Source organism: Apis florea, unplaced genomic scaffold, assembly GCF_048593485.1.
Source record: "Apis florea isolate Af1SG1 unplaced genomic scaffold, ASM4859348v1 contig_3068_pilon, whole genome shotgun sequence".
Taxonomy (NCBI): Eukaryota; Metazoa; Arthropoda; class Insecta; order Hymenoptera; family Apidae; genus Apis; species Apis florea.
The window spans coordinates 1,374,667-1,396,040 of record NW_028256700.1 but is presented as its reverse complement, the minus strand read 5'-3'; the positions used below and the strand labels follow the sequence as shown (position 1 = coordinate 1,396,040).

The 21,374-nt window shown below is 39.2% G+C and overlaps 1 long non-coding RNA gene across 1 annotated transcript; it reads left to right on the top strand.

The window, feature by feature from the left end:
- The first annotated feature begins 16,498 nt into the window (after positions 1 to 16,498).
- LOC147657620 (uncharacterized) lies at positions 16,499 to 19,162 on the top strand. Its single transcript, XR_015292073.1, has 2 exons — positions 16,499 to 16,804; positions 18,964 to 19,162. It is a non-coding gene; the product is annotated as an uncharacterized LOC147657620 (long non-coding RNA).
- Positions 19,163 to 21,374: the final 2,212 nt, after the last annotated feature.

Genomic DNA, 21,374 nt, shown 5'->3' with positions numbered 1-21,374 from the left:
GACGAATATTATGCGTCTAAAAATAATCTGAAAATATTAGAAGTGTTGGAAGTTTTTACTTATATAAATAAGGACACGACTTCCATCAACGTAATGAAAAACCTGGGATGAAACATTTGTGGCTAGTTTCACGCGTATCGAAGATCCTTCTTGGATATTAACGCGCGAAAATAAAAGCGTAAATATTGTTTACATAGGAAATCGGCCGCTTCGAGATTCATTTTCAATTTGATATATAAATTTGATTCGAAACGCGTAGAAACGCGGCTCGATACAAATTGGGGGAGAGGCGCACGATGCACAAATGAAATTATTCCCCCCTCCCTCGTTCGCATTTTACGCTCATTGAAATTATTTTATTTTCGAGAATTATTTTGAATTTACCGCATCGTATCGCATCGAAATGCTTTTATTTCCACGCAGCCGCATATTTTCCATGGTTTTCATCGTTGTTAGTTGAAGCTAAACAAGAACAACTTTACATGCACCGTTACCGGTTACCTTTTTTCCCTGTCTCTCTCTCTCTCTCTCTTTCTCTCCATCTCTCTGACTAGCAGTTTGTAATAAATTACCGTCGAGAGAGGAAGTTTACCGACCGTATACCAGGTAATATTTAACGAAATAACAGTGATACGTTCACGGCATATTTATTCGATAATTGCAAAATAATAGGTGAAACGAACGGGACGAAGAAAAGCGAAGGAAACGCACACCTTCCGAAAAACGTTCAACGCTGAATCTCACGACACGTGTAAAAAGCGATTATTAACTTCTTTCAACGTTGCCAGTTGTACGAAAAGTTGGTTCAGTAGGCAACGTCTGCAACGTCGCCCAACCGTTGATCGCGATGGACAGTGAGTTTACCAGTGAGTTTATTGTCGAGGTTATCGCCGGATCCATCCATCGCGAGCAAGAAATTTGTTCGAACAGAAATTTTAATTGGAACTGTGAAATGGACCATTGCTACTCCTCTTATAGATCCAGCTAGCTAAGCTACGACGATAAGCAATAACAATACGTGTATACCGACCGAGTTTGCTCGTTTTACAAAATATTTATCGTCGAAAAGTGTGCAACGTATAACGTGATATTTCCGCGTATCAAATTATAACGCGGAAAACATTTCTCGTATCGCATTATATCGGATATTACGGGAAGACTTTCGTGATCAACGTTAAAAATTGACTTTGTACGGTTACCAGACTGGTTATTTCCTATATTTTCGTTTATTCTTTCTCGGCGAAAGGAGGAAAAAAAGGAGAGAAACGTAGAGACGGAAACCTTAGCAGAATTCGTTAACGAGTATGAAACGCACACACGATCCCTGGGAGACTCGTAAACTAGAAAATTGATTTCCACACTCGATGTGAAAAGCATCGATTGCGAAATACGTAGGTGGGAAAAGGGAACAAGATATAACGTTAACCTTAAATTCATAAGCGTCGATACCGATCCTTTAACTGTCCACTTTCATTTCACCCGGTAAACTTAATATCGTAACACGTTCGATCCGCAACCGCATCGAACACGATAAAGCTCGCGTGTAAAGGCGAGCTTCTCCCCCACCCTCGGTAAAACCTGTTTCTCGCTGACCGTCGTAAAAAAAAAAAAAAAAAAAAAAGAAAAGAAAAAAAGGAAAGGAATTGGTTAATTTTTTAGGGGAATTTCAACACCGTGATCACGATCGTAAAGATCTCGTGGTTCGTAAAAATAGCGATCAAAATGGCGGAGGAAGGAACCGTTATATTGTTTACGCGAGGCCGTGAACACTTTCGAAATGTGGCTGGTCACAAATTATTAATTTGGAATTTTCGTCTCCAACCAGCTATCTCCCTTCGTTTATTTTATTCTCTTCTTCGTTCCATAGGTAATGAGACAGAGGCGGCATACTTTATTTACTCCGTTTCGGAGGGGAATTCTTCTCCGCGGACAGGAGGAGGAAAAAAATAGGGGGATTTATTACAGTGGGAGGGTATCGATCGAGGGGAATGTTAACTGTAATTCACTTCGGGACGGTCGGGAACGGTATTTAAACCAGTCCACAGAAGTTGAATAAGAAATATTTTCTGCTCCGATGGTGAACAATTTATTCGAGTTTTCGATTCGACTGAAAGGATGTGTATATTTTTTAGCTCGATCTTAGCTTTCTACGCCGATCCTCGACGAATTATTTCACTTTGGTGTCGCGGTTTGTGAAAAATCTCAATTCTCAAAATTGCTGTAAATTACACGCGACTCGTGAATAATTTAATCGTGAATTGAAGAAGGGGCGGGGATATCACGATCGTTCACCAGGATGAGATGATGAAATAGCGAGAAAGCTCTGGTCTATCGAGCGTGGCAGGAGACGGGTGGCGAAACTTGATCGAACACGGCCTGTGAGACTATCGACACTGTTGATTATACATCGAAACAGGCCACGAACGGCAGCGTTGTCGGGAGAAAAGGGTTAATATAGGCGCACAGCTTATTCCTCGGGGAATATATGTATACATATATGTGTGTATATATATAGAGAGAGAGAGATGGAGAGGGACAGAATTCTGTGGCACGATAATGGGGATAATAAATGGCCTCGAACCACCTTCGAAATTCACCTTTGGCCCCCACGTTGAATCCCCACTTCGAAGGACAACGGATATGCAATTTCCTCGTAAACCTGGCACATTTGTATTAATATCGCGTCCCGTGTTCAATGATTCCACGATATCTCGGCTATTGAAACGCTGTCCGAGAGACGTTAACCTCTTCTTTCTTGCGACGAGTTTTAACGCGTTCGTCGCCGCGTCACCCATATAGAGCGCCCTCTAGAAGAGCCTTCTGGAACGTATTATACGTATTATAACGAAATGTGGAGTAGCGATTATATGGCGATATATGAATGCAAATTAAAGCGGAATTTTAAAAGAAATTTAATAATGGAATAAGCAGTGAAATATAAATGTAAAATATACTTTGGAATCGTAGAATTTAAAATTTAAGAACAATAAAAATGCATTTTACAATTTTAAATCTAAAATTATATCGTATATTATACGAATTTCCACCGATAATACAGAACTGAGTTGGACAGCCAATATTTAAGATCGATTTTGGAAACGAAGGAAGTAGAAGTAGATATATATAAATATATATCTCAACTAAATTTTATATTGAAACTACTTCCATTTATCGCTTTGTTTACGTTCTTAACATTTCGACGAAATCACGCTGGGTGTGTTAAACAAATAACGTAAGAAAAAGTAAGGAGCTAAAAGATATAACGTCAGAAATGATGAAATGAAAAGAAGGACAAGTTATGATCTGTGACGAATTTCCAGCGATAATACAAAACTGAGTCGAAGTTGGACAGCCAATTAGAGGCTTGTATTCAAACCAAAATACCTAAGATCGAGTTTGGAAAGTCTTGGAACGATTGAAAAAGTAGATGTAGAGACACTGAAAACAATTGATTCGGAATCGGTGTTACAGAATTGGCTAATAAAAACTACGAACTGATATTCAAAATAAAAATATTAAAACCACTTTCCGTTTATTTACGGTAGAAACATGTTAAAGAACGCCATGCGCGTGACGAGTAATCCGCGATCAAAGATTCAGTGTAATTCGAACGAATTTCAATTCGCTATCGCTTTCTATTTCTTGATTCGAGGCGGGTTCTCGATATCAGAGCTCCTCTCTAAATGGAAATCCCCTGTCAGCCAGGTCTCTCTCCTTTTCTCGTGCCGGAACAGGCCACTTCCTTCGCCCTTTAATTCGAACGGTTAATCCCCTTCGTTCGTTTCTCCTCCCCTTTCGTGAAACAACAAGGCTCGATGAACAACATAACCGGTTAAATTCGACGGGAGGAAGGAAGGAAGGAATCGGGACGAATTCGCGCTTCTCGAAAGGCGAATTGAATTGTTGGGATGATATTGGAAAAATGATAAAGGAAGGGAGGGGTTTTATCGCGCTAAATAAGCGAATTCCCCCGGAATTCGAGGGAACATTCTCAAGATTGCGAGGGGAAATATTCAGAAATATTCACGATCGGCAATCAGACGATGCCAATTTATGCATTTGTCCATTGCGACTCGAAAAATTTCCACTCTTCCTCTTCCCTCATTGTAGAGTATCTTGAAACGAGCTAAGAAAATCCTAAATACGCCTAGTAGAATCTAAGATACAGCGGTTCAAATGCTCGGGAATTTTAAAAAATCCACCATTTTGAGGATAGCTTCCAAATCGTTTCTCTCCCAAAAACTGGTACGAAATTATTCGAAAGAGTTTCGCGCATGAAACGAGCTAAAAAAATCCTAAATACGGCTAGTAGAATCTAAGATACAGCGGTTGAAATGCTCGGGAATTTTAAAAAATCAAAAATACCCTTCCACCAAAAATCCACATTTTGAAGATAGCGTCCAAACCGTTTGCGCGACAGAAACGGGTGAAAAAAAATGAGTCGAAAGAGGAGAGTTTCCCGCTTGAAAATGAGCTAAGAAAATCCTATGTGCGCCTCCTGGAATCTAAGATACAGATTGAAATGCTCGGGAATTTTAAAAAATCAAAAATACCCTTCCACCATTTTGAAGATAGCGTCCAAACCGTTTGCGCGACAGAAACGGTTAAAAAATGAGTCGAAAGAGGAGAGTTTCCCGCTTGAAAATGAGCTAAGAAAATCCTATGTGCGCCTCCTGGAATCTAAGATACAGAACCTTGCTTTTGAATTTTTCCTTCCCCTCCCCAGCCGTTCATAAATTCACGAACAAAACGAGAAATCCTGTTTCTCCTTCGTTTAATACTGCCTTGCATTCGTACACGCGCATTTCGCGATATTTCCTTTCCTCTGCCTCTATATATACATATATATAATTATTTTATTAACTAAATTATATATACATAGATTAAAGTAGATTAAATTATTTATTTATTTATATATATATATAAATTTATTTTATAATTCAATTATTTATTATATATTTATAAATATATAATGAATAAATTAATAAATTTATAATGATTTTTATAATATAATAATTAAAAAAAAAAAGATTATACTAATAATTTATAATTTGAATTTTCATTTATGAATAATAAATTATTATTTTGTTAAATTTAAAAAATTATTTTATTTTGGTTAAAAAAATAATTTTTTAATTTATTATATATATATAGTAATCTTTATTTATTTGTTTTGGGGTGGAGAGGGGGGGAGAGAGAAAGGGGTGTATTGGAGACGAGTCATTATATAAAACTCGTTCCAACAAACGGAGTAATCAGGCCGACGTACCGTCGCTAATTTCGTCGTTGCGTTGTAATAAGAAATTACGATTATATTACTTCACAGCGTAATTCGCCTGGCCTCTCGTCGAAACGTATTTACACGAGGGAATTGCGCGTCTAATTAAGCCGCGATTAATTCATACGCGAGGAGGGGAGAAGAGGAACGATCGTTCGATGTCACGATTCGTCCTAACGTGAGACGTGCAAAAAATTAAAAAGAGAGAAAGAAAGAGAACTGTGAAAACTGCTCGCGAGGAACAGCAGTTTCCCCTCTCTCGTTCTGGAAACAGGAGGGAGCGAGGGAGGGGTGGGGGATCTCGAGCTGACAAATGCCCGTTGAAGGGAGGGGAAGTGGTAGAGTGGTTTCGACGGTGATTCTCCAGCTCCGCCATCAAGCCTCGTCTCGCCGTGGAGAAGAGATACTCGCGATAACGGATCTGTCGCTTTGGCTTCGGAATGCAAATTTCTTTTCTTTTCTTTTCTTTTTTTTCTTCCTTGTAATCCTCGAGCAAATTCTTCTGGGAAAAGACAAGTTCGAGGTGAAAAGTTGATCAAACGTTATGTGTAAACGTGTTATTCAGTAAGTTGTTTTAGTAAGTAAATTACTCGAAGCAAAGTTTTATTTCAACGGGTTGAAACGGGCCCAATTCTGGTTATAATTATATTTGGAGAAATATAAAGCGATGCTTATTCTCACGTGACACGATCTATCACATGGCACAATATATTTAATATGTTGGATTCAAACGAATGAATGTTATTCAAGTTATTTTAATAAGTAACTGCTTAAAGCAACTTTATTTTTAATCACTAAATCTATCGACGATTCTTGTATACTTATTCCTACCGCGTCGATAGGAAAGAAAAAATAAAAATAAAACTAAAAATAAATACTGAGAAATATATTGCGTGCATATTTTAGGAAAAGTTAGTTAAAATTTGATGGCGATATGATAACTTTAAATATGTTTAAGGAAAAATTTCACGAAAATTGATAATGTTCGTCACATGACACGATGAAAAAGTGATGTGCGATCATTCGTTACGTTAAATCTGTCCAGCAACGGTGAGCAAAATTTAATAGTCGAATAAAGTTACTTTAATCGTTCAAACAATAATAATTGCAAAACGGATCAACTATAATTAGCTATCGAATAAATATTCGAGCGTTTATTAAAGTAACTTTATTTCGAGATTTTTAATTCTTCCTTTAAAATTTCACTACGAAATGAACGACCACACCTTAACGAAACGTCTTATAAATCGAAGAATAATTGACGAGCAATTAACTCGACTATCCAATCCTCGTGAATGAAATCCAAGGATAAGCGCGCCAGAGAAAGGAAAAAAGGAGAAACGATATAATTCACGTTTCACGAGCAACACGGAAACCGTGTCCCGCGTGGCGTGTTATTTATATATAAAACGCGACGTGAAAACTCGCGTATGGAATCCATCGTTTCTATTTATCCTCCTTCTCCTCGAATTTCTTATTTCCCCTCCTCTTTCATTCCCGATACGCAACTCCCCTCTCCGTCGTTTCCACCACTCCCCTCCTTCCCTCGACCATCCCATGGTACTTTCGCCCCTCCCTCGGCAGCCCACGCCGCCGCCAGTCGCGGACACCTCGCGCGGCAAAGAATTATTTATCGGGCAAGTTTCTCCGCCGGTAACTTATGTTGGCCGCAATCGTGCCACGCCCGCACGAAAACGGAGGAAATATAAATTCTCGAAGGGGTGGGAGAACTCGAATGCCTACAAAACGTGTCGAAACGCTCATAATAACAAACGATGACCGGGGAAACCGTTCCCTGTGTTATTTATGGGCTAACTACTTGCCCCGGTATAATGCACGGCCCGCGCGCGTCACGGTATATAAATCGATTTCGTTTCGATGCTACAATTTCGAATTTATCGCGAGTATATCGGGGGAACAATAGCTGTTTCTGTATACAATAATTTTATTAATAAAATTGCGATTGTACGGAATTTATACGTGTATACGTTCGTACTAGAACGTGTCGCGTGGGAAAGTTTTTTCTTTTTCTTTCCTCTCTCTCTCTCTCTCTCTCTCGAAAGCTGAATAAGCACGATTCCGGGGGAATTCCGTTATATATCCGTTTCGGCGTAGATACGACGATAGACCCTCAAGGATAGTCTTCGAGGATCCTATTCCAAGATTCGAGCAGGTTTTAGAAAAGTTTTGCAAAACTTTCCAGGAGGTATCTAAGAGAGTTATATATATATATATATATATATAGAGAGAGAGAGAGAGGCTGAGAGTGGATCCCTTTACAATAGGGATATATCCATGATCTGTAAATATATAACTTGCGAGAGGAGATCGATAGTTATAATTCCTTTTTTTAAACATAATTCGTATTTTTTAAACATTTAATATTTAACGTTTCGTGTAATTAAAATTTAAAAATTTTCCTCTTTTCCGATCGATTATGGATCGAATGAAATAATATTAAAATTAATCGACGATCGATCGATCGCGTAAAACACATCTATTTTAATTCGAATCCTTATAAATTATCGATAAGTTTTTTTTCTTTTTCGTAAATTAAGCTTAAAGTTAAAAAGCAATTACTTCACGTTAATAACACGTTTCATAAATTTTTAACCTTTTTATCGTCATTCATCTGGCCCATATCTATCGGTTAATTAAATGTATAACATAATTTCTTTTTCCAATTTATTCCTTGAAATATCACTTCCAATTCTCAAGCCCCGTTTCCAACTCAACTGTCCGAATCACAAATATATTCGTGAACGTTTATTTACGTTTATCTTAGTTTAGTTTAGTTTTCATAAATTCCAATAAAAAATCAGCATCGTTTCATACGAGATATACTTTTGCCCAAAGCTCATCGATGCTTAACAACAAGTCTGGAGGAATGTATTCGATTACTTCGATGTTTATCGCGCGTAAAACGCTAAACGGTTGATTCTTCTCGCGTAAAACGAGGAGAATCTATTTTTTTGCTTACAAAGCCCGATAACTCGGGATTAATTTGCATGGTAACTACGAGCGAAGGCTACGACGCGGCAAGAAGTAGTGGCGGACCCTATTGTGAAATTATTAACCCTCTCCCACTCCTCCTCGTGTAAGTTGCTCGCTAATCTCCTCCCGCCCGACTATTCGGAAACTTTCGGTCAAAGTTACATATTTACCCCCCCGATATTCGCGCAACTGCACTTTCCTCACCCTACTTTGCGCGATCGAGAGAAGCACGTCAACCCTTCCCTCCTCCGATACTCCATTCGATTCGAACGAAATCGTATTTTCTCTCTCCCCCCCCCTGGAAAGGGGAAATTTTCCAATCGAAGAAAAGATCGTGCCATCCTCTTCCCACCGAAGAAAGAAGGAAAGAAGCAGATTCGAGCTCGAAGTATTCAAAGTTTCGAAAATGACGCGAATTGGACGAAAACTTGGAAATTTTCCAAATTTTGCCGAGCTTCCAATCGAAGAAAAGAAAATCTATCTCTCTTTCGTTCGTGTCATCTTCTTCCCACCGAAGAAAGAAAGGAACCGATTCGAGCCGATACTCGTCGTATTCAAAATTTGGAAATTTTCCAATCGAAGAAAAGGTGTCCTTTTTTTTCCCACTGAAGAAAGAAAGAAGCAGATTCGAACTCGTCGTATTCAAAGTTTCGAAAATGACGCGAATTGGACGAAAACTTGGAAATTTTCCAATCGAAGAAAAGATGTTCTGCGTGTTTCCCATCTGAAGAAAGAAAGAAGCTAGCTCTCTTTGAACTCGTCTTTCGTTCGTGTCATCTTCTTCCCATCGAAGAAAAAAGAACCGATTCGAGCCGATACTCGTCGTATTCAAAAATTTGGAAATTTTCCAATCGAAGAAAAGTGTCCTCTTTTTTCCCACTGAAGAAAGAAAGAAGCAGATTCGAACTCGTCGTATTCAATGTTTCGCCCTTGAAAATGATTCGAATTCGACAAAAATTTGGAAATTTTCCAATCGAAGAAAAGATCTCGTCATCTTCTTCCCACCGAAGAAAGAAAGGAACCGATTCGAGCCGATACTCGTCGTATTCAAAATTTGGAAATTATCCAAATTTTGGCTAGATTCCAATGGAAGAAAAGATCGTGTCATCTTCTTCCCACGGATGAAGGAAAGAAACCGATACTCGTCGTATTCAAAGTTTATTCCTTCGAAAATTGGACGAAAACTTGGAAATTATCCAAATTTTGGCGAGCTTCGAATCGAAAAAAAATATCTTCTTCCCACCGAAGAAGGAGAGAAACCGATACTCGTCGTATTCAAAGTCTCCCCCCTCGAAAATGACGCGAATTCGGCGAAAACTTGGAAATTTTCCAAATCAAAAAAAAAAAAAAAACCATCTTTCTTCCAGCGAAGAAAGGAAGAGAAAAAGAATTGCAAAACACCGTTGTCCTCCATAGGCTCTTATAGGCTCTCCCCGTAATTCCCACTAATAACCCAAATAATTTCGTTTCGAAAAATACAAAAATATCGATACTTTATCGAGGATAGCCTCTCTCTGCCCGTTTATCGGCAGTTGGCGGATCGGCGGCCGATGAAAGGGGATATCAGGAAATTCCGAGGCGGAGATCGGTTATTCGAGGGATCGCGGTACACGGTGCACGACAATTCGGTGAATAGCGGAGGAGGCGAGCCGCGCATTATCTGCTCGGCGAACGAGGTTATATGGTCGTTCGATACGCCAACTCGGAACACGGAACACTTTGGATTCCGATTGCTTCTGTCTGTGACGCGTTTATCACCGTAGAGAGAGAGAGAGAGAGGGGGGATATACGTTCTCGTATATATCGAATTTCATTTCGGGCCGCCTCTCTCGAAAAGTCGCAAAGTTTAAAAGTTTTATTGGCGGCCTCGATAAAAATCGTCCTCGATCCGATTTGAATTCGCCGATTATCGCGATCCACGATTTATCGACATACGGCTTCTCCCGCGTAAAAAGCGTCGGTTTGCGCGTCAACCAAGTGAAAATATTTTATTATTAAAAATATCGCATATACAGATTTTTAATACTCGACGAAAATTTTCTTTCTTTATACGTAAAGATAGATGAAGTATTATTAAAATTATTAAAGTGTTAAAAGATAGATAAAGTGTTATAAAGTTTTGATTCGCGCGTGAAATCGTTTTTTTTTTTTTGAGTTAGCCAAGAAATTGTTCGAAATTGGAAATTCTCTCGGTAATAATGGGAACGAAACGGTGTATTGCATACACGTATTGAATATTACTTTTTTTGCTCCATTCCTCGATTTCCATTTGTTATCTTCCGTTCTTCCCCAATTTTTCTTTCTTCTTGCAAAAAAATCTTGCTCGCTCCTCTTCAACCCTTGTTTTTTTAATTCGAACGATACTTATTTACGTTTGATTTTTTCGTATGAAATTAGACCGCGATCGAACTACACTTTCGGCGTTGGTCCGAGTTTAACAGTTTCGTTTAATTTAGTAATATTATTTCCAAAGTTTCTCAGCTTTGCAAGCAGCTTGGAATGAACTGTAACGAAATTAGTTCAAGCGGAGATGAGTTTGATTTTTCGTTATTGGAATTACAAGGCTCGTAACGATATTTTATAGCGATATTTGCCCTGACAAACCGAGGACGCTTCTTAACAATTATTAAAATATCGCGCAACAAGATTTTTAATATTCGACCAATTTTCTTTCTTCTTTATACGTGAAGATAGATAAACTGTTAAAATGTGAAAGTTTTATACGTTTGATTCGCGCGTTTTGAGTTACGTCCAAGAAATTCACGGAACGAAGTTGCGAAGTTGTTGGTTCGAGCGAAAAAAACCTGCAAAGGCGCAAAGGGTTAAAATATCACACAACGTATATGTTTAATATTCGACGAATTTTCTTTCTTTATACGTAAAGATAGATGAAAATATTAAAATACAAGAGTTTTATGCGTTCGATTCGCGCGTGAAATCGTTTTGGGTTAGCCAAGATATTCGTGAAACTTTAATAGTTTAGTTTAATATCTTTTGTTTCGTGAAATTAGAAGCGTATTGGTTAATCGGGCAATAAACGACAACGGTTGGAACAATAATTAACTTTTTCTACAATTACGGATACAGAATGATCATCGCTGTGTGACAACATGGAGATAATCGGGGAGAAATAATCGAAAGATTTTTCATCGGTTGAAAACGATGAGTTGGAAACTGACCGAATCGGGGGGGGGGGGGGGAAGGAAGGAGGATGAAGATTCTCTTTCGAACAATGGAAAAGAAATAACAAAGGTATGAAATGTCGGCAATGCTCGTGTAAAAAGATAATGGCGCGTCCATTTGCTGTGTGTAAAAAGATCACGAGATATCTCTCGGTTGAAAAATATAGATTAACTTGAAATGCAAGTAACACGTTCTCTATCGTTTCAGACTTCAGAACGAGTTTGACGATTAATCAGTCGATCTTCACGTCGCCTCCGATCGACAGTTCCTTTCATCTCGTGGCTCGAATATAATTGTGGCTGAAGAAAAGATTTAATTTTCCAGAAATTAAATTAAATTAAATCTGACTAAATGTACAGATAATATACATATAATGTATTTGTCATTCGAATACTTGAGCAATTTTGCGTGAATTATCTTAGGCGGGGAATTAATCTGGAAACAGTTTCGAATTTGAGAAATGCGCGATAAATTGGAAACGAAATTATGCTTAATTAACCCCGATAGGCCTAATTGGTGATAATTCGACGAGAAAAAAGGTTAAGTGTGAAATTTATGAAATGAAAAAAGCACTGTGAATATTATAATATAAGGTAAATATCAATGGCTAGATTGAGGAATCCATTTTACTCGTACGTATCATGAACGACTGTAAACGTTGAAATTAATTTTATTAATATAGGTTCACGAATCGAATATGGTGGTAAAATAAAGCAGAAGGTTTCCACGTTTTCGTACAATGTAAAAATCATCGGCCAATCGTTATGAATTTCTAATACCAAGTAATTACTTTAAGTTTAATTTATAAAAAAAAAGATGGATATGGACCTGAACAATGATAATTTAACAAAATAAAAAGGTTGAAACTGAAAATTATAAAATGAAAAAAAGCACTGTGAGAAGTAAAGTTGGGAATATTACTTGTAATATAAGACAGTTTAAGATTAAAACATCAATGGCTGGATTAAAAAAATACGTTCTGTAATATATGATCGTGAATAAACGTTAAAATTAATTTTGATACAGTTTTGCGAATTTTTGCGAGTCAAATATGGCGATAGGAAGTTTCTATTTCTAGTAGTAAAACTTTTGGAAGTAATAACTTTAAGTTTAATTTACAAACAAAAAAACGATTGCATCCGTTTTAAAATTGAAATTTAAATGCTTCTTACAACAAGTTTAACGTTCAAAAAGAGGACAATCGTTTACAAATGATCGAAACGATCTTTTTTTTTTTTTTTACACGTTTGAAAAACGTTGACTTTTGAATACCCAAAATTCGTTTTCTTCGTTCGATCATTTTCGCGCGTTAAATGAAAAAAAAAAATTGGGAAAGAGGATCCCACCATTTTTGGGATGGGAGAAAAAAAAGATCCTTTCTCGATTAACACGTTCCTCTGCCAGCGTGATTTCGTTGAGTTCCTCGCGAAAAGAAACGTAAATGGAATAAATTGAAGTAGTTTTAATATTTTTATTTTGTATATTTTAATATAAAATTTAGTCGGGATATATATATATATATATCAGTTCTTAGTTTTCAATTCTGAATTAGTCGTTTTCAGTGCCTCTACTTCCTTCGTTTCCAAAGTCGATCTTAAGTTAATTTTAAATAATTTTAGATTTAAAAAATTGTAAAAAACAAAGTATTTCTATTATTCTTAAATTTTAAATTCTCTGATTTCAAAGTATATTTTATATTTACACTTATTATTATTATATATATATATATCTCTTCTTACTTGATCGATAACCTTCTTAAATGTAAATACAAACGTAAATAATGGTTAAAATCTTACTTTTCTCGAAGAAGAAAGCGTCACCCATATATAGATGACGTGTTGAAGGAAAAACGGAGACAATATCGCGGACAACGTTGGAAACGAAAAATTCGGCACGGTTTCCCTTCTCTTGGTTGCCTCCTCGACGATCGACCGGTTCCGAGATATAATGCGAGTCGCGTACCAGCCGGAAAATGAGCTGGGCTGCCTCGATTGAAAAACTACGAATTGCTTGCCACGGACACCCTATCCCTGCTCCAACAAATTCGAGCATTCGTGGAAATATAATCGGTATACGTCTTCGATATCGTTAACAGCCACGAATCGATTGAAATCGATCCGAGACAGAAGCTTCATCCTTCTCTCTCTCGAGAGAGAGATATTTTAATCAATCGAAGGAAAGAGAAGAATTGGAAGAGAAGCTCTGGTTCTTAAAATCGTTTGAATCGGTGAAAAAAGGGATTCGAGAAGGAAGCACGAATGAAGTATCGAGACGAAGAAAAATTCGAATCCATCGTTTTCGAAAACTTCATTTATCTCCACGCCGGTCTCATATTCGGTGATGGACGAAAGATATTCCCTATAATTTTCGCTATATATATATATATAATAATCATCCTGGACGAATGAAACTACCACCACCCGCCATTAAACTTCCGCCAACGCTTTAGCTCGGGCTCAAACTCATTATTGCAGTTGGCCAAACAAACAGGGTGAGCAAGGTATAGCTGTACAGAGAGAGAGAGAGAGTAGTGTCTCGACTTCGAAACGAGCTTCGTTCCATTCTACGTGCCCATTTTTACGTACGTAGGCAGATCCAATCGAGGCTTTTAACCCTCGACGCGTTACTCCCCTCCCTCCCTCCCTTGCCCCGGGGCGTACCGGAAGCGTGCGCTCGAAAACGGCACCCACCACGAGCCAGCCAGCCAACCAACATCGCAAGCCGCAATTAAAGTTAAACCGGTATAAACGAGACATCGATAGGCTGGAGAATTCCTCTGTTAGAAGAGTAGAACGTCTCGAGAACGATTAGAAAACGAGGGAAAGAGGAGGGGAGAGGAGTAGGAACGCCGCTGGCCGGGCTCCCGCCGAGTTCCGTTAAGTTTTAATTGGCAGAGAGAGGTGGCGCGCCACGGCCACCTCCTACCACCGCGATTTCGCCTCGCCTACCCCCACCACTCCCACTCCCCAGTCCTCTAGCTGCGATAATAATTATAGTTACTCTTTGTTTTATAAATTAACTCTGCCTCTCCCTCCTCCTCCCCGCCCCCCCCCCTCTCTGTTATACTCGGCTCGCGGATTCGCCGATGAAGCCAAGCGGCGGCGGATGGAGAGCCGAAGATACTTCTCGCATTCGCTTCAATTAACCGGTAATGGATTAACCGCTTATCTTTCCTTTAGTTTGCGCACCGTGCTTCTTCTCGCACCTTCGAGAGTCGAGATCGCCCTTCCATTCCATTCCTCCCCTCCTGGATTAAAATAATCTCTCTCTCTCTCTCTCTCTCTGTCTGTCTCGTTCCTTGTGTATCCCGACGGTGGGACAGATAGATGGATAGATGGGTAAACACGCGATGGGTAAATGGAAATAGTTTGGTCGAACGCGTGAGACGAACGAGGGAAGGGAGACGTTATCGTTAACGGGAGGAGGGAGGGAAGATTTGGATTTGCAGCGTGGATTCATTAGCAACAACGGGCTTGGGCGAAAAAAAAGGAGAGAGAGAGAGAGAGAAAGGAGAAGAAGGAAAAAGATGGGAAAGGAGAAGAGAGAAACAAGCGGATGGAAAGTTGTTCTGGAATGAAGTTTTTTTCGAGGCCGGCTTTTACGCTCGTTAATTAAGCCATTGGAAAGAAAGCGTGTGTCCCTCCCCCCCTCTCTATGATGTTTTTTCGCCGAATATTTTTTTAATTATCCTCCTGTGACGTTGTGTCATTACGAGCCAACCCGCTTTCAAAACGTGGCGCGTGTGTTTCCCTTTCGTTAAGATGTAATCATATTTGAAACAAGCTTAATGATCGAAAAAAAAAAAGAAAGAATGGCGCTCTTTTCGATTCCTCTTATCTTCGAAATTATATTTTTCGGAAATCGCCCATCCGCAAATGGACGATTTTTCCCATCGCGACGCGCAACAAGTAATATTCTCGCCTCGCGAGTATCAACATACTTTACGATCAAAGTTGATTTTCAACACTCGCCAACACGTGAAAAAAGTTCATCGCCGGTGCGCGAACCTCCTGGTGCGTTCAATTTGCAAACTTGAACGAGACGAGAGACGCGTTTCGACCATCCAAAGAACTACGATGCAAAACCGTCGAATAAAAGGAAGAAGAAGAATCTCTAACTGTGATAATATATCCTTCCATTGGGAAGGGGAGGAGGAAAAAAATCCATCTTCCCGCGTTTACTTTCTTGGATTAATGTTCGCTTTGTTATCGCAAGTACGGATGTTCGAGTTGATGATACTCGTTAAGTCGAATGTTTTCGTCCATCTCCAATGGCGCTTAATGGTGTTAACGGAAAAACGTAGGTACGGGGGAGAGCGATCTTACCGGCCTCCCACTCGAGAGCCGAATTATTCGCAAAGCGTCCTCGAAACTGCCACGTTAAATTAATCATAAACGCGCGAGGTCGTAGATAGGAGTGGATGTGATTCGGTAAACTGAAAAATGTAGTCGGCTGCTTTAAAAAGGAATGTGTAACGAGGCTGGAACGGGAACATCACAAAGGAGAACAAACTTGTAGTTTGTACTTGCTATTCCAGAAACGCTTCCGCTCGTAAAAAGAAAAAAACAATCGATTCGACTTTATATTCCTTCAGTCAGGTATATATATATATATGCATATATATTCGATCGAAACATGAGCCATTACGGCTTCTCGAATATTTTATTTCTTAAAAGCAAACGTGAATGGCGAAACGAATATGAAAAATCGATTGCTGAAATATTGTTACGTCACAGAAGAATAGATTGGCGTCTATCGACTAACGCGACTCCTTTTTCGATCCATTTCTCGATTGATCCTCTCTCGATGTTACGATATCCCCTCGAAGAATGACGAATTATTCTTTTTACGGATCTTTTTTCGCCCGCAACGATGGTTTCGCCACAAAGATTTTCTATCGTTACAGCTCGTATTTCTATTCAAGAACGGACTCGTGCCGTTTCGAGGTTCGCGCGATGACCACGCTTCGAAGCGCCGCAACTTTCGATCCTTTGCCGATTGGCGTCGCTTTTCCAGTTTCTTCGCTTTGCTCGCTCCACTCGAATGCGCGAAAACTGTCATTCCAGATACGTTCAACTTCGTTTCCACTCTCGCTTTCGATTTATCCTCGTTTAATATGGATTTCGGTCTACCTCGGGACTCGTTTTCAAGATTCTCGTTCCCAGATCGGAATTTTTGAACGGTCTTCTCAACGATGGAATCTTCTCCTCGAAAGCTAACCTAATATTTCGACACGCTTCGACTGTACCGTGGTCCAGTTTGAACTCGTACAGGAACAATATTCGAAATTCGTTCACTTTTGAGGTTATCACAGAAATGAGATAGAAGAGGACAACGTGAAAAGATGGTGTAAGCAAAATATAAGCTAATTATTTGAGGTAACTATCGCGATTGGAAATGTACGAATCATTGTGAAAAATTAAGAGAGGCGAAGGTTGAAGAAAATTGGAAAATATCGTTACTTTTTTTAATTCGAAGGGAGGGAAAGAAGGGAAACGGCTCTTTTGTCGCGTAAAATTCGTTTTTCTCCGTTCCTCTCCTTATCTACATCCCTCGCTCCATCGATGACTCGCCGCGTATCGCGCCACTCGATAGAATTCTCCGAGGTTCGAGGACAACCTTTGACAGCCTGGCCAACTAACGAAATAGACTCCACCCCTCTTCTCCATTTATTACTTATTTTATCCAGACTCGAGCGAAAGAATACCTTTCCCCCTCCCTCTATATCTCTGCTCTCGCGTGCTCAAACGAAATCACCGACAGATGATCAAAGTTGAAGAGTGAACGAATGAAACGCGAAAGAAAGGTTTCGTAATCCTTTCTTTCTTAAGAATAAATTGCCGCTTACTTAGCTTTCACCTCGTTCGAGGAAGTCGTACAAAGCTTCTCCCCTCCTTAACCGAGGATCGATTTCTTCTTTCTTCCAATCGAAAAATTTCATATTAATTTCGATGTATATAATTTTTTTAACGAGTCGACTTTTAAAGTTAAACGACACGTTTCTCTCCCTCGTCCTGGAAAAAAGATAAATCCGCAGAAATAAAGGAAAAGTTGTACGAACGTTTACGTATTATTCGACGAAAGCGGGGGAATGAGAAAACACGATGCTTAGCCTGCCAGTGTCTCGTGATCGGACTACGGCAGTATCGTTTTCTCGAGGCTAAGCAGCGATAAACGAGCGATAAAAGCCTATTTTACGACAGGCCGGGGAGTAATTCTTCCGTCCCGAGTCGGGGATATTTAATATGAAAAAGGACGAGAAATCGGTCGTTCCGAAAAACAAAAGCGTGGCGTGGAAACTGAAATTTCTCCCTCGTAGGGATTATCGACGAAGGGAGGCGATAATATCTGGTGAAAAATGAATTTCGGGATGAAAGTGATATCCACGAAGGGGACGAAAAGGTTGAAAGAAAAGGCTACCCCGATCTTCGATTCTCGTCGCGGCTGACGCGGATTCGCGATGAATAACAGGGGGGGGGGGAAAGTTCGAGTGAAGAGACGGAGGGAAGAAGGAAAATCGAATTATCGTTTTGTGCGCGTTTTGTATATAATTTTCCTCGGGAGAATCTGCCGCCTCGCGGCGAAGATTAAAAGATCGAAAACTGTTCTATCGACAGAGTTACGGGACGGAATTATGGAACCATAAAGCTTCTTAGTTTATTAACGATTATGACACATTTTGGGTCTGTCGCGGAGCGAAAGCTGCTTATCTTACCACCATCGCCTATTACGGAAACCTCTTGTATTTTCGTTGCGGGGGAAACTGTGTCTTTTCCATAATCCAATATAAGTCGATTTCGTAGTATCATCGATAATTTCGATTAAAATTGCTTCGCTAAAATGGCGAACACATCATGCGTGGAAGAAGGTAATTTCGCGGAGAAGGTTTGAGGAATAAAGAAAGGAAAGTTTGTCGCTCGTTTCTCTCAGTTTCTCAAAGTTTGATCTCGACGCATGTCTTCGAATCATTTTCATCGTGATACGAATGAAAAATTAGAAATCGTGAGAGAAATACTTGAAAGAGGGTATTGTTATTTTGGATTATCACGGAATATTAAAAGGATTTATCGAAATCTTGATTATCGAATCATCGAATACTCACATTTAGCTGTCGCACCTAATAAATCTTAATCGGATTTCACTAACGCTGCATTAATCACATCGCTGCAATAATAAGATTACCGTATTAACAACGTTACGCGCAAGTATCACCGCATACGATGGCATTAACACCACCGCATTAATATCATTAAAGCGATAGGAAGCGATTCAAATCGATCCACGATGCGTCTAACTATATCGCCAACTTGGCGATCGAATTGCCGCATCGACGTTCAATTCCATTTTCAAATTATACGCAACCCTATTTAAATAAGTATTAGCTTGCATCCCGTGAAGTTGCCAATTTTAGAATGAATGGCGATCAACCGCCACTCTGCTTAACCTAACCTATACTTCCTTTCTCTAATAACTTCTTTTTCGTTATTAGTTTAATTATTTTTTTTCAGAAGTGAACGAATTTGGAATATTGTTCCCGTACTTAGTTTTCGAGGAGAAGATTCCACAACAAATGTACATGTAAACGTCTATAAAGAGGAGTTAAAATCTCATTCGAACAAATAATAAACTGCAACGGCCAAAGTTGTACAAAAAGTTAGATTGTGTAATACATCAAGTCAATGTTAGAATAAATCACAATCAACGCTACACGTATTCTACTTAACCTAACCTACATTTCCTTTCTGATATAACTTCTTTTTCGTTATTAACCTAACTGTTCTATTCAGAAATGAACGAATTTGGAATATTGTTCGTGTACGAGTGCAGGCGAAGCGTATCGAAATATTAGGTTAGCTTTCGAGGAGAAGATTTATGAGAGAATCGTTCGACGGTGGTTTCAAAAATTCGAGTCTGGGAACGAGAATCTTGAAAACGAGTTCCGAGGTAGACCGAAATCCATATTAAACGAGGATAAATCGAAAGTGAAAGTGGAGCCGAAGTTGAAGGTACCTCGAACGACTGTTTTCTCGCATTCTGGTGGAGCGAGCAAAGCGAAGAAACTGGAAAAGCGACGCCAACCGGTGAAGAATCGAAAGTTGCGGCGCTTCGAAGAGTGGTCATCGCGCGAACCTCGAAACGACACGAGTCTATTCTCGAATAGAATTACGAGTTGATGATCGGACGCCAATGAAAATCCTGAACGAAAAGTTCAAGGAGATACCGTAACAGCGGTATCCTATCGCCGAGAAATCGATTAAGAACCATTAACCAATCATCGCTCGTTTCACGGTTGCTTTTGAAAAATAAAATATTCGAAGAATTTCTTAAATCCAATGTATATCCCGAGACAAAAACGGCAATTTCACGTGATATGACGCGATCAGCAATGATCCGTTTCTCGTTGTTCCATCCGTTTTTTATGTAATATCAAAAGTATTTAAAAAGCGAGAAAGTAGACCGTTCTCGAGTTCATCCTGGAAAACACTGGAATCCAGCCTAGGAGACTAAATTTCAGAATAATCAGTTTCATTGAGAGCGCGTAAGAGATGGCTGGTCGTGCAAAGGGGAGCAACGGTAATGCGCATCGTGTGTCAGGATCAGACTGTCCATAACGCGCCACAGGATATCCGCCCGTATCAGAGCTGTGTATCTGAATGAAGGATAGGCCGGGATCAAGGGGATCGAAATACCAAATCGGAATGCCCTCCCCTCGTCGCTTGCACTCGTCGCTGTGCTCCAAGAAACACTTTCCCTTTTTTTTCTTCTCAAATACTCGAACCCGAGTTTCCATGTCGAAAGCGTGTATTATGTATCGCGTAAACGGTTGGAACATCGCGAGGCGTTGCAGGGACGGGAAGGAAAGAGGGAGAGAGATAAGATAGACTCGTCGATGAGGCAATGTTTTTCGCAAAGAATATACACGTATACGATTCTCGAGTGTTCGCGAACGTTAACGATCGACTCGACGAGATCCTTTTGAGGCGAAATTTTCCTTCGATAATTGAACGTACGATTACGAAAAATCGTATCGTTTCTTCGTTTTATTATAACATTTTGTAATCGAAGGTAAATAGGGAAATTCGATACTTTCCTTTCAAAGTTTTGCAAATTGTTAAGCGGCCGTTTTTCGAATGGGGTGAAATTAAAGCGGGGGCGATACGAGGCGATTAAGTTTCCACGTTTTGGATCCCGTTTAATTTTATTCAACTAACTTTTTAACGTTATTCCGATTTAACACGGGCCGATTAATTGGCAACGATTTCGATGGGGCATCGTTGGCACTCGTAACTATTTATGGGGGATTAAATGGGATACTTTAAACAATGCTCCTCCCCTATAGCTACGATTTAGTGTATATAATCACCGGACAAATTATTATGTCGGTTTATTAGGTAATAATGGTTAAGTAAACGCGCGTGTAACGTTTATGTATCGTTTGGCTGGAATTCACGCGTGCACGTAACGATAATCGTGAATCGTGTAAACAGATTCGAACAACCCGATTCTGTTTACGTTCCTTCTTTGACAAAAGAAGAAACGAATAGATTGGGTTTTTTTTTTTTTTCAATTCGATCGAACGATAATTTAACTCTGCAACTGTACAAATTACGAAGTTGAATTAAAATATTAACACTTTGTTTCGATGGTTTCGTAATTTCTCTATTTTACAATGAATATGTACATATATATATATATATACACTTCTTTTCAATTACAATTTACAAATTAGAGAAAATTCGTCTCGCGTTTTTCTCGACATTTATTTTAACGAGGTATACACGGGTAGATGTGACGTTTAGATAATAGATTTATTTACGATACGATTACGATCAATTAAAAATTCCGTGTTCGAAAAATCAAATACAAAGACGTTTCATAAAATTTCATAAAACGCGGAAATATTCCATTGTTAACGAAA